This window comes from Rutidosis leptorrhynchoides, chromosome 6 (genome assembly GCF_046630445.1).
Source record: "Rutidosis leptorrhynchoides isolate AG116_Rl617_1_P2 chromosome 6, CSIRO_AGI_Rlap_v1, whole genome shotgun sequence".
NCBI classification, from domain to species: domain Eukaryota; kingdom Viridiplantae; phylum Streptophyta; class Magnoliopsida; order Asterales; family Asteraceae; genus Rutidosis; species Rutidosis leptorrhynchoides.
Window position 1 is genome coordinate 290,052,144 of NC_092338.1, and position 13,190 is coordinate 290,065,333.

Here is a 13,190-nt window from a genome sequence, read left to right on the forward strand (position 1 = left end):
CCAATTTATTCTGGTCACTAATTTGAATTAGTGACCATTTTTGTATATTTAGTGACCAAATACCTCTCGTCACTAAAGGTGATTTTTCTTGTAGTGAGCCAAGCACACATATTAAACTTGGGCCGATCTATATAATCCATATAACACTCCCCCGCAGTCCGAACGGCGAAATCGCGAAAGTTCGGACTGGAAAGGAAACAATAAACATAAAAAGAATAAAGAAAAACACAATTTTCTCTCTAATTTGTTGTATCGAATTGATTGGTTGCATTGCTTGACTGCGTTTCCTTTTCCGTAACATCTTTTTTTTTACGTCGTGGCTTGCTTGCCTAAGGATTGAGCAGGAGTTGGACTTTGAACTTTTATCGCCGATACAATCTTCTTCAACGCTGCAAAACAAGAGATTTTTTTTATATATATATTCTTCTTTTTTTCAGGGATTTGGAGCCTAGTCAAGCTAGGCGGCTCATCCCCACGCCGTTTATAGTTACACAGAAAAAAAAAGAAAGAAATTATATAGTAATAGTCTCGTTTATACTATTTTGAATATATAAATATAAATAAATGATAGAAACGAAGTCAAATGATGGGCGAACACCATGACTGGTTATATGGACAGTATTAAAACCAATACGACTCCGTTATTCTTTAGAGAAGGGGTGCAGTGGAAAGATAAAATAAAATAAAGGCTGTTGTGGATTATTATTCAAAAGATAGATATGGATGTTGGTGTTGATGCATGTGACAGATTATGTGCATAGCATCTGACGGCAATAGTTGATTCAAGGGTTTTTTTTTTTGTTTTTTTGTTTTTTTTTTGAAGTATGAGATACGAGATGAGAAGGTGGATAGAGGGATAAAGACTTGACGGGGTGGTACCGACTAGGTCTCGGGATCAAACATAAGCTCTGATTACCATGTTAAATAATGAAACCCGTGAATATTATTGATAATAGTAGACGGTATTTATAGAGTACAAGAACCCTAAACTACATCTAAAACCTAATAGACCCAAGCTCACATATTTTTTTTGAACGGCGATTTTTTTGGCATCAATAGGACATTTCTTTCAACGACCCTCATCATTTGCACGTAAAACACACGTTCGAACGGAAACCCGAACCCGATCGACGGTACTCGGGAAGACATCCATTCAGGCAGTGGTTCCGGGTAGGGGTCGGTGAACGAATCCGGTAAAACCTCCCTATAGGGTCAATATATACCAACATTATTGGTGTTTAATTGGTTTAAAGAAAATCATGTCATCCCTAAGGATCGAACCTATGATCTCTCCATATCCCATGACACAAAGTACATGGGGAGAACCGTTGAGCTATGCCCGCAAGTTCCCCAAGCCTACATATTAAACTTGAGCCGATCTATATAATCCATATAACAAATTGATAGTAAATTACAGGGATTTAGTATCTTGGTTTCGACTATTTGAACACTTGGTCCATGTAGCCAATAAGTGTCAAAATGGGTAACAGTAAATTTGGAGACGTCTCATATGTCGATTTAAGTGTGTTTAGAAGTTTTGATGTCTTCAAAATGAGTTTTAGGTGTATTTTGGTTAAAACGAGAAATTATGACCCACACGGGTCATAAGGATATATGTCGAGTGCGGTAATATGTATACTTTAAACCAACTGTACTCGTTTTTAGAGTATTAGTTTCCATTAAGGTTATGTATCATCTAATACAGGTAATAAGATTGGGTTTACAAAAATGCAACATAATTGTATGTGTGAGAAAATGGTATAACATATGTGATCAACCTTGCAACTCAGGTAAAAACAAGGGTTAAAGTCAAAAATAGGCTACAAACTTACACAAATGTACTGATGTCGCCCACAAACTCATTTCCGTCCTACTGTCGCCTACAAACTTTCAAAAAGTGTACCAATGTAAACAAAAACTTTTAAAAAGTGTATCAATGTAAACAAAAATGACTTGCTACCGGCTAAACTGGTTAAAATCAACTCGCGTCGTTCGTAAATTGGATCTTAATTCTTAAAAAAAAAAAAATAAAAAAAAAAATTTATCAGGTCAAAATTAGTATGTAACATGTCAAAACTATAAAATGTTGATATTAGCACATTTTTTGAAAGTTTGTAGGCGACAGTAGGACGAAAATGAGTTTGTGGGCGACATCGGTACATTTGTGTAAGTTTATAGCCTATTTCTGACTTTAACCCTAAAAACAATGACTTGGCAGTGTGTACCACATTACCACTTTGCATATTGGGGCAAAAAAAGAAGAAGTATAAATATACTTTTTTCTGCGCATATTAATAATAACAATAAAGTATAATGCTTAACTTGGCGAAGATAACAAACATGTCAATCTCACATAGAGAATCTTATAATCAATTAAGGTATAAGACCTCTTACTACAGGCAACTAATACTACTAAAAGCATGACAACCTTAACTGCGATCAACTATGCAGCATAACTACTAATCATGGAAATTATCAACAATATAAACATAGTAGCGCGACTTGCTACTCTATACTTATGACGATCGCTCCAAATCCATATGGACGAACACGTCATTCATTGATTTCATTGCGAGGTATTTGACCTCTATATGATACGTTTTGTAAACATTGCATTCTTTAAAAAGGCACACCATAAATGAATATTTAAATCAAAGGTTTTCGACATCTGATGATTTCTACATATAGACAATCACCGTAAATAATAGTTTACAATAATACTTCCGTTGACAATGCAGTCAAAATAAGATACATGGTGATGATTTGGTGAATGCAACGTTTCCTTGAAAATATGTCATGTAAGACTCGATGCACATAGCTTGTCTAACATGTAAGCAAACAGCGGAAGACTTCTAGGAACCTGAGAATAAACATGCTAACAAGTGTCAACACAAAGGTTGGTGAGTTCATAGTTTTAGTGTTTCGCATAATCTGTATATAAAAGTGGATCACAAGATTTCAGTTGTTTCATCCAGAAACGTTTATCAATAGATTCTACATAACAGAGCACCCTGGTAACTAAACTTTAACGTTATAATGATAAATACCCCATTCGTTTTAATACACGCAAACCAACGTGTCCTAAACTCAAATAACACACGTCCGTTAAAAGGCTAGCGCTCTAGCTCGGACGGGGATGTCAAGCCCTATGGATCCATATACTGTTATTCGCGCCCACCAGTCCATATCCTATGTACTGGCAGTTACTAGTTACCAAAGCTAAGGGATTTTCGGTTTAAACTCAGTGTAGAATTAAGTATGTACTTGTATCCATTGCGTTTAAATAATTTGCATGTATTCTCAGCCCAAAAATATAGATTGCAAAAGCAATTAAAAAGGGAGCAATGAAACTCACCTTAGCAGCATATAAAGTCGTTCACCAAAATGTGACCGAAACTCGGATTACCAATTAATCGTAGATCTCAACCTAGAGAACATATGTTGGTCAATAAATGTCTATCAAGCTAGGTCAGGTCATAATGTATCATAATCCTAATGCTCGAGATCGACATACAAAAGTTATCCAAAGTCGTTTCAAAAAAATGAATTTTGACAAAAGTTCAACAAAACGAGACGTACCTTATATAAGGATTCATTTACTCGGTTGGTAATATTCAAAAATCCAATTTATCAATCTCGTAAACAAGTTGTTTAAATCTTAATTGCAGATTCAAAAGCAATTTCAATTAACGTCAATCATAATTCAGTTGATCATATCTTTTAATCCGTTCATCGAAACTATTCGATATCTAAATAAAAATTTATTGATTTTTCGTCAGCTTTCCAAAAACATGTATATCATATACCTTTTACCAGTAATATATGCATTTAATTCGTAATTCATTATAAACTGTTTAACGAAGAAATTTAGCATACAAGCATGCATAAACATATATACTCGAGCACTAGACATGGATACACAATTAATATATAAATGATAAGATATGAATGCTCACGTATCAATATTGTGATTCAATATTGCAGGGAAGTACGTAGACGCAACAGAGATGATAAATACTAGGTTTGATTTGCCAATAATACCCACGTACATTACCCATAACCTCCATAGCTATAACCCATAATTTCCTTAGCTCTATCCCGCTCGAAAACCCATTTTAAAAGTGACACGCTCATAATCTCGTCGTAGTATTTTATGTAATATTACTAATAATAATAATAATAATAATAATAATAATAATAAGATTAATAATATTAATCTTAATAATAATAATAATATATATATATATATATATATATATATATATATATATATATATATATATATATATATATATATTAAAGAGATAGAGAGATTGAGAGATAGATTTATGATTGAATTCGTCCGAAAAACTGATCGAGCTTTATAGGCATTCCTGTCCAGCCATCCCATGCGATCGCATGGGTCTGAAGAGGAATGGCCATGCGATCGTATGACCTGAAGATCCAGCTCACAAACCTTTTAACTTCTAGTTTGTCGACATATTATAATATAATATATATAATATATAATTTAAATTAATTAATTATATATTATATTATATTCTCGTGCATAGTTAATTTGTAATTTTTGTTCCGATAAGTCGTACATCATTACGCGACTTATGTCCCGGTTCCGGTTTTTCGAGTGTCCCTTCGTACGCTAAGAAAACTTGTAATTTACATTTTGGGACACGTACCTTTGTCAAAATATAGCCTTAAATTATCCCTAAATTATATCACTCAAAGTGTATCTTAAACTTTCGAGTATTTTGGTCATTTACTTCTATAAATCATTGTCTCGCTATTTATTAAAATACATTTTAAAATCATTTAAAATTGTTATATCGCATATTGTTTACACATTTAAACTTAAATTCATGTAATTCATTTATGTGTCATCGTTTATTTCTCAAACGTTCTAATTAACATAACTAAATATCAATTGAATCAATAACCGAATGTTATTATTGTTTTCAAATAACCTGAAGCTATATATTCATAAATATATATTCAATATACTTAAACACGTTCTAAATATACATTGCAAGTTGTTCAATCAAGGTTATTTTAATAATCAAATTCTTTAATATCGAGCAACATTTTCGTATGTTTGAAACAAATAAGTTTAACGTGAGATATTTATACATTTAACATCTCGTTAACGTTTTCAGTTTAATATGTATATATATATATATATATATATATACATTTCTATTTACACATAGTTTTTCGGGAATCGTTGGGAACAATCGAAGGGTATTTGAATAGTTCAAGAATTTTGAGATTCAGTTTTACAGACTTTGCTTATCGTGTCGGAAACGTTAAAGATTAAGTTTAAATTTGGTCAGAAATTTCTGGGTATCACAGTACCTCCCCGTTAAAGAAATTTCGTCCCGAAATTTGAGTGAGGTCGTTATGGCTAACAATAAAAATGTTTTCATGGCGTATATGAGTCGATAAATAGAGTTTTATCACCGTTGAATAATATGGATTAAACAATCCAATTACTTGAAGCGTATAAGAAAAGTTATCGTAATAGAGTGAAATGGAGAATAGAGATGCGTTTTATCTCTTGATGTAGTAACGATTGATTTTCGGAATTTAAGGAATAGAAAATCTTCATAATCAAAATAAGATTTGATTCTTCGAAATTTAATGAAATTAAGATTTCCTTTGATTATATGCGTAATCTGCCTCTATTGCTATGTCTGATATTTTGCTATAAATTAACCACTTCCGTTTCATTATTTTCACCACTCCTACATCTTCTTCTTTATTTCATACTCCTTAATAGATTGTAAAAATGCTTCATCCAGTTCTGATTCTTGATATACTCCTAACTTTCATATCTGTCATTCTCCTTTTTCATCTACCACCAGAGATAGTTATTTTCTTCTACCACTACCTTGGGGTTATAGTATTTTTCATTCTCACGTGTCTTTATATTGCTATATGCATTGATATACACGATTTGTGATATATGTGTTGTCGTCAGGCTTTATATTTTCCCTTATATTTAGGAGTTCCATGCTTTCGTTTTTCCTTCCCGACTTCAAGTCAAGCGAATAATGGTCTGGAATTCGTAGATATGGAGTTTCGAATGATCATAATATACAAAGTAGAAAGGAAAGGTAATAGCATGATTTAATTTGTCAAATTACCAGAATATCTGGAAAAGCCCGAATCATCAAGAAAAATATTTTCTTGATATGTTTAGAGGTTAAATAGAATGAAAGAGTCGTGTAACATGGTTCATGATAAGGGTGGGATCTGTGAACCTTTATCACGTTCCATTAGAAACTCAGCATGGCTTACTGTAATATAATCACGTTGATCAAGTGTCATTATATTATACTAACTCATGCTTCAGTTCCCAACATTACTTCAAAACATCTATTTTTTTGAATTTTTCAGATTTTAGAAACTAAAATAGTTTCTTTTATGATGTAACACAGATAGCGCGAAGAGATGAATGATTTCAGATAAGAATGGGTATGAAAAAAAAAATATCTTCAGAAATATGGAGGATATTTATAATGGAAGATACGATGATATCTTAGAATATTTAAGATAAGATGATGATGAAGAATATTATCCGCAAAGGTTTTAGAGTAAGGAGTAAGGTATTTGCTAATGACTTCAGTAGACACTGAATCATTTGAATTCTTTGAAGGCATGTTCAGTCTTTTTGATTTATCCACAGCCTCCTTCATACTTTGCTCAATCCGTTTTCCAGTTCCAAACCTTCACTTTTTCTCAGCTTTACCACCATACTATTCTTTATCATCAAACTTTTGACTGTTAAGGTCATTTACAGTTTTTGCTGCTTCATCAGCATTGTTCCAATTTCAGAGAACTAGTTCATAGTTTGGGATGTTTTTCAGAAACTTCACATTCGAAGTATGTAAGTCTAGAAGATAGACATTATATGTATATATATAACTGTTGGCGTAGAATTGCTGCGAAATTTGAAATACTGATTGCTAATTCCCTGTAGTTGGTATGGCAATTACCGTTACAAGATGTAGATGAGTACATGATAGGGTTTCAATGAGTATAAGGATTTTTCGAAAGATCAAGGATCAATGAGGTTGTTGGTAAATTTACTGCTAATGTGGTGGAACATGAAAGGTTCCCCGGTAATAAGAACGTATATGTCAAGGTTATAATAAGGCTAATCTGAAAACTCGAAGTTGACTGGTTGATAATACTGGATACTTTGAAAAGGGATTGCAAGATTATTTTCGGTAAAAACAACGCTAAAGGATCTTGCACAGTTTTGAAGTCAAAGTATAGCTTTGAAAGATGTAGAGATCTAAGAATGATGTCACCGGTTCAGAGTTATGACTTGGATTCTGATCCGTCAATATCAGAATATGTAATTGAATTTGTATGAAAACGATTGTATATCGTTGTGAGTATTGTTAATAATTTTTTTTGAATCAAAGTTGAAGAATATACAGTATAACATATTAATTGTGAACTTATATATTTCCCGAGTATTACCTACTCGTTAAAGATTTCACAATTAATATTTTGTACAAAAGAATTTTTATTACCGTCTTTATGAAAATATATGTATGTATATTTTCTTCAGATGTAATACAGATTTAATGAGTTAATATCATATTAAGCTCATTTGATTTTCGGCTTGACTTAGAAATGATTAATCTTTAAAATATTAAAGATTACATAATCTTTGCGGAGTATTTCGCTAATGAAATCAATACTTCATTATTTATTCTTATTGATATTCCTTGGTGAATGATGTTGGTACTCGTGGATTTTTTGTGAACCTTATAAGGCACAGATGATGTTTTCTGGAAAGTTTCGAGTACATCGAAAATGAAAATGTAAAATCAATTATGTAATTGAATAATACACTTGGTTTATTAGGAAATGGAATTCATTGAGTTGAAACAGAGATTGTAGTTAACGAAGGTTAAGTTGTTAACGAAAGATGTACATTATAGCATATTAGTAATATGAATTAACCGAGTAGTATTTACCCCTTTTCAATTCTTACATAATAGCTTAGTACGAAAAGATTTATGATGGTTTTAAAATTTATATATATAAGATATACATATAAATTCTTTAGAGGTATTGAGTTATTACTTCATAACTCATTGATACAATATACTCGTTGTTGACTCGTAATAATATCCACAGTGCTTTCTTGAACTGGCAGAGCTTGTGATGTTAGAGGCGATGTTGACAGCACTGACTGTGCTAGTGAGGCTAAGGGTACTATTGATGTTGTTGGTAAAATAAGTCTAGCTTGTACCTTACGCACCATTCTTGTCAGGGTTTCTATTCTTCCTTCTATCATCTCTATTCATCTGATTTACGGTTAGAACTGGGATAAATAATCTTTAAGATTTTAGAGATTACCTAATCGCCGTAGAATATTTTTCCGATGAAGTTATGAATCAATACTTCATCGTTTATTGTTGTTGGTACTCCTTGGTACCTATGGTGCGTATGATGTTGATATCCGAGGTACAGATTGTGATGTTGAAATGTGTGATGGGGATGTTGTTGTTGGTGGTGGTAATGGTACTGTTGGTGTTTTTATCGGTGGTACTGTTGCCGCCGATGCTGGTGGTGCCTGTGATGCCTGCAAGTTGCGCATCATGTTCTCCAAAGTCACTACTCGAGCACGAAGCTCGTTGACTTCTTCTATTATACTGGGATGATCGGTGGTTCGTTTCATGACCCGTCCTAATCCATCTGAACGAAGTCCATATCGATTATAAACGAATCACAATAGTTGATTACATCGCGAGGTACTTGACCTCTATATGATACATTTTACAAACATTGCATTCGTTTTTAAAAGACAAACTTTCATTTCATCGAAAGTTGACAGGCATGCATCCCATTTCATAATATATCAAACTATCAACGACTTAATAATAATCTTGATGAACTCAACGACTCGAATGCAACGTCTTTTGAAATATGTTATGAATGACTTCAAGTAATATCTCTAAAATGAGCAAATGCACAACGAAAGATTTCTTTCGTACCTGAGAATAAACATGCTTTAAAGTGTCAACCAAAAGGTTGGTGAGCTCATTATTTTATCATAAACAATCATTATCATCATTTTAATAGACCACAAGAATTTCATTTCCAGTTCTCATAAATACATGTCCCATGCATAGAGACAAAAATATCATTCATATGGATTGAACACCTGGTAACCGACATTAACAAGATGCATATAAGAATATCCCCTTTCATTCCGGAAAATCCTTCAGACATGATAAAAACAACATCGAAGTACTAAAGAATCCGGTACTTTGGATGGGGTTCGTTAGGCCCAATAGATCTATCTTTAGGATTCGCGTCAATTAGTAGATTGGTTTACTAATTCTTAGGCTACCAAGCAAAAAGGGGCATATTCGGCTTCGATCATTCAACCATAGAATGTAGTTTCAATTACTTGTGCCTATTTCATCAAACATTTATAAAAATAGTGCATGTATTCTCAGTCCCAAAAATATATATTGCAAAAAAGGGAGTAATGAAACTCACATAATGTATTTTGTAGTAAAAATACATATGACTATATTGAACAATGCAGGGTTGGCCTCGGATTCACGAACCTATATCATTTGTATATTTATTAATATACATAATTGTAATCGAACAAATATTTATAAATTTATTAATTACGTCCTTTTTAATATTAATAATATATGTATGTTTCTTATATTCTTTTTATTATATAAAAAATATTAATCTTCACTATGTTATATGTAATAAATATATTTTTAGTATATATATATCATTTGTATATTAATAATAATAGTAGTTAAAATATTATTAATAGTGGTAAAAATGATAATAATTATAATATTTAATATTACTAATAAGATAATAATGTTACTAATTCTATTAATGATAATAATAATAATAATATTAGTGATAATAATAACAATTATAGTATTAATCTTAATGTATTTAATAACAATTATAATTATTAATAATAATCATAACAATAACAACAATAATAATACTAATAACATTAATAATAATAATAATAATAACAAACTGGAAAACTACCTCAAATAATTGGATTAAAAAAATATGTCACAGCCGGGACTCGAACCCGTGACCTCCCGTAAGCCCGAAACACTCCAGACCAGCTGAGCTAGCCAATTTATCTGATTAAACTCTAAACCTTATGCATATAACCCGTATATATTATCTGTTCTTTCATCTTCTTTTAATTTTAATCGACTGAAACCTCACCATAACAGAACAACAACTTTTTGTTTGGGTTTAATTAGTTCATTTGACTCATAAACGAACGGTTGATAATTAATGGAACCAACTGAAACAGAATTTTAAACAGTAACAACTTTAAATTGAAGGAGATGAATTTGAAAAATTGATTTTAAAATTTAGAATGTTTTAGATGATATTTACTACATGAATTATGTACCAAATCGTTTCTAAAACCTTCAGGGTTCATCAATTACAACATAAATATTATTTACATTATGAATTCGAATTAATAAGAATCAGTTGACTTTTTTTTAAACATTGACCCTTGAATTCGTAATTGGTATGAGAATTCAGAACTTGAAATTTTGTAGAAAGTTCACCCAACAGATTCCTAATACGACTACACTTTTAGATTTTGAAGAATAATTTTGAATTACAGACAGAAAAATTCCATATCAGTCGATGAACACATGAAGAAAAACTCAAACCTTGAATTTGATTTTTAGACATATTTAGGTGATGACTATAAAATGAAATGTGTTATAAATCATACCTATAAACTTTATGATTTATTAATTTCAACAGAAACGCTCCATAAATCTTCAATTTGATCTTTGAAGCTTCGTTTGACTTTTTCTTTTAAAACATTGACTCCAAAATTTGACATCAAGAAAAAGAATTGGAGACTCAAGATTTGCAGATAGTTTTCATGAATAATTTCTAACGATTCTGCATTACTAAATTTTGAAATTTGGTTCTAAATTGAAATATGATCAAAATTTTATAGAACAGAGAATAAACGCGGGTCTGTTTCTATTTTATTTTGATTAATTCAATCTGATAAATATTGTGGGGATAATAATTGAGAGTGAAGATATAGATTTAGATGAATTACGCATGATGTGAGCTCAAGTACTCCTTTTACAGCTGGATGATTTCAACCGGTTATACTAACTAACGAATAAAAATAATAATAATGATAATGACTTCAAACTAATTTTGGATCCATTCATTTGATAAAGTTTCTAATTTGTACGAATTACTCAATCATAAACAGGTGGAGAACGACCCTAAACTGAATTTGAAATTTGACTGCTTAAAGGAATTGCTCAGATAGTGATAGGGATTAATTTACACGCGTTATAAAATCAGTTTTTATATATATATGTAGTAATGCTTACGTATATATATCATTTATTTATTTATCTATTATATTAAATCCTGTAATATAAATTTATAATGTAAATCTATTAATAACCTCTATTAATATTATTAATTTTTAATAAGAATACTAGTAATAATAATATTAAAAAATACTAATGACAATATTAATAATATTAACAATAATTATATTAATAATAATAATAATATTAATATTAATAATAAATAATAAAAACTATAATAGTAATTATAACAATGATAATAGTAATCTCATTAATGATAATATTAATTATTTTTAGTATTCAATATAATATTTATATCTAATAATATTACTAATGTTAATCATAATATTTAAAAATTGAAATTTTATTTCTAGTTATAATAATAATGATGATGTTAACAATGTTAACAATTTTATTAGTAAATATAACAACTCAAATGTAATAAGTTTTAATAATATTATAAATATTGAATGTAATAATATAACAACTATACTTGTGATTACATTTAATATACAATATTATATTATGTGATAACATTTATTTAATATTTATATATTGTAAATAATTATAAATTATATATATTTATATATTTTCATTTTAATAGTAACTTAATTATTTTTATTTATTATTTTACATTCTTAATTCCAGTTGATTATAGTGTATCTTGTTAATTCAACATATTATACATATATACATATATTTATATTTACAAAATACATATATATACATTTTTGTCTACAAACCAATGTTCGTGAATCTTCGGGAATAGTCAAGGGTCAAATGTATATATGAACACTGTTCAAAGTTTTTGAGACTTCGTCTTTACAGATTTTGCTTATTGTGTCAAAATTAAATAAAGATTAAGTTTAAATTTGGTCAGAAATTCCCGGGTCATCACAGTTCGGACGATCGGATAAATAAGATTTAGAATATGGGATAGTATGTAATCGTGACGAGACACTCTAGAAATGAGAGAGAAAATGGTATTACGAACAGGTTCGCCGGTAAGTGCTTCAGGTTCTTCGCCAAGAGGTAAATGTGATGGATGGAAGGGATCACCTTCTTCTTATCTCCAATGATTAAGTAGATTACGAACCCATCCCCAATTCATCCAGAATAGATGATGGCTAATTGGTTGATCCATTCTGGTCACACTGCTTTCGGAGCTCGAGTGGAAATCCATATCAAAATAGCTGTCAGAATCTGAGGAATTTGAACTAGATGCAGAATTCATCTTACACGGTTTGAATAAAGGATTTTTGGATATGAAATGATTTTTGGATATCGGACGATATTCTAATTACATAGAATACCTATATATAGTATAAGGGATTCGCAAATTACGGAGGATCTTTCGAAAACTGTCAGGTAAAGTTTACAGTAACAGATACGCTAAGATATGAATTTTGTCTATACACTATTCATGCAATCAATGCAGTAAAACATGTCTAGACCAAGAATGATAAGCATGTAATTTCCGACAAGAAATGATAAGCAAAACTTTTGACATGCAGACACAGTCGAAGTCCAAACTTACGAATGCATCCTAACAACTATCAGTTAGACACACTAATGCAAGACGTGGTTCACTAGGACCAACGCTCTGATACCAACTGTGTGACGATCGCTCCAAATTCATACGGACGAACACATCATTCATCTATTTCATTGCGAGGTATTTGACCTCTATATGATACGTTTTGTAAACATTGCATTCTTTTGAAAAGGCACACCATAAATGAATATTTAAATCAAAGGTTTTCGACATTTGATGATTTCTATATATAGACAATCACCGTAAATAATATT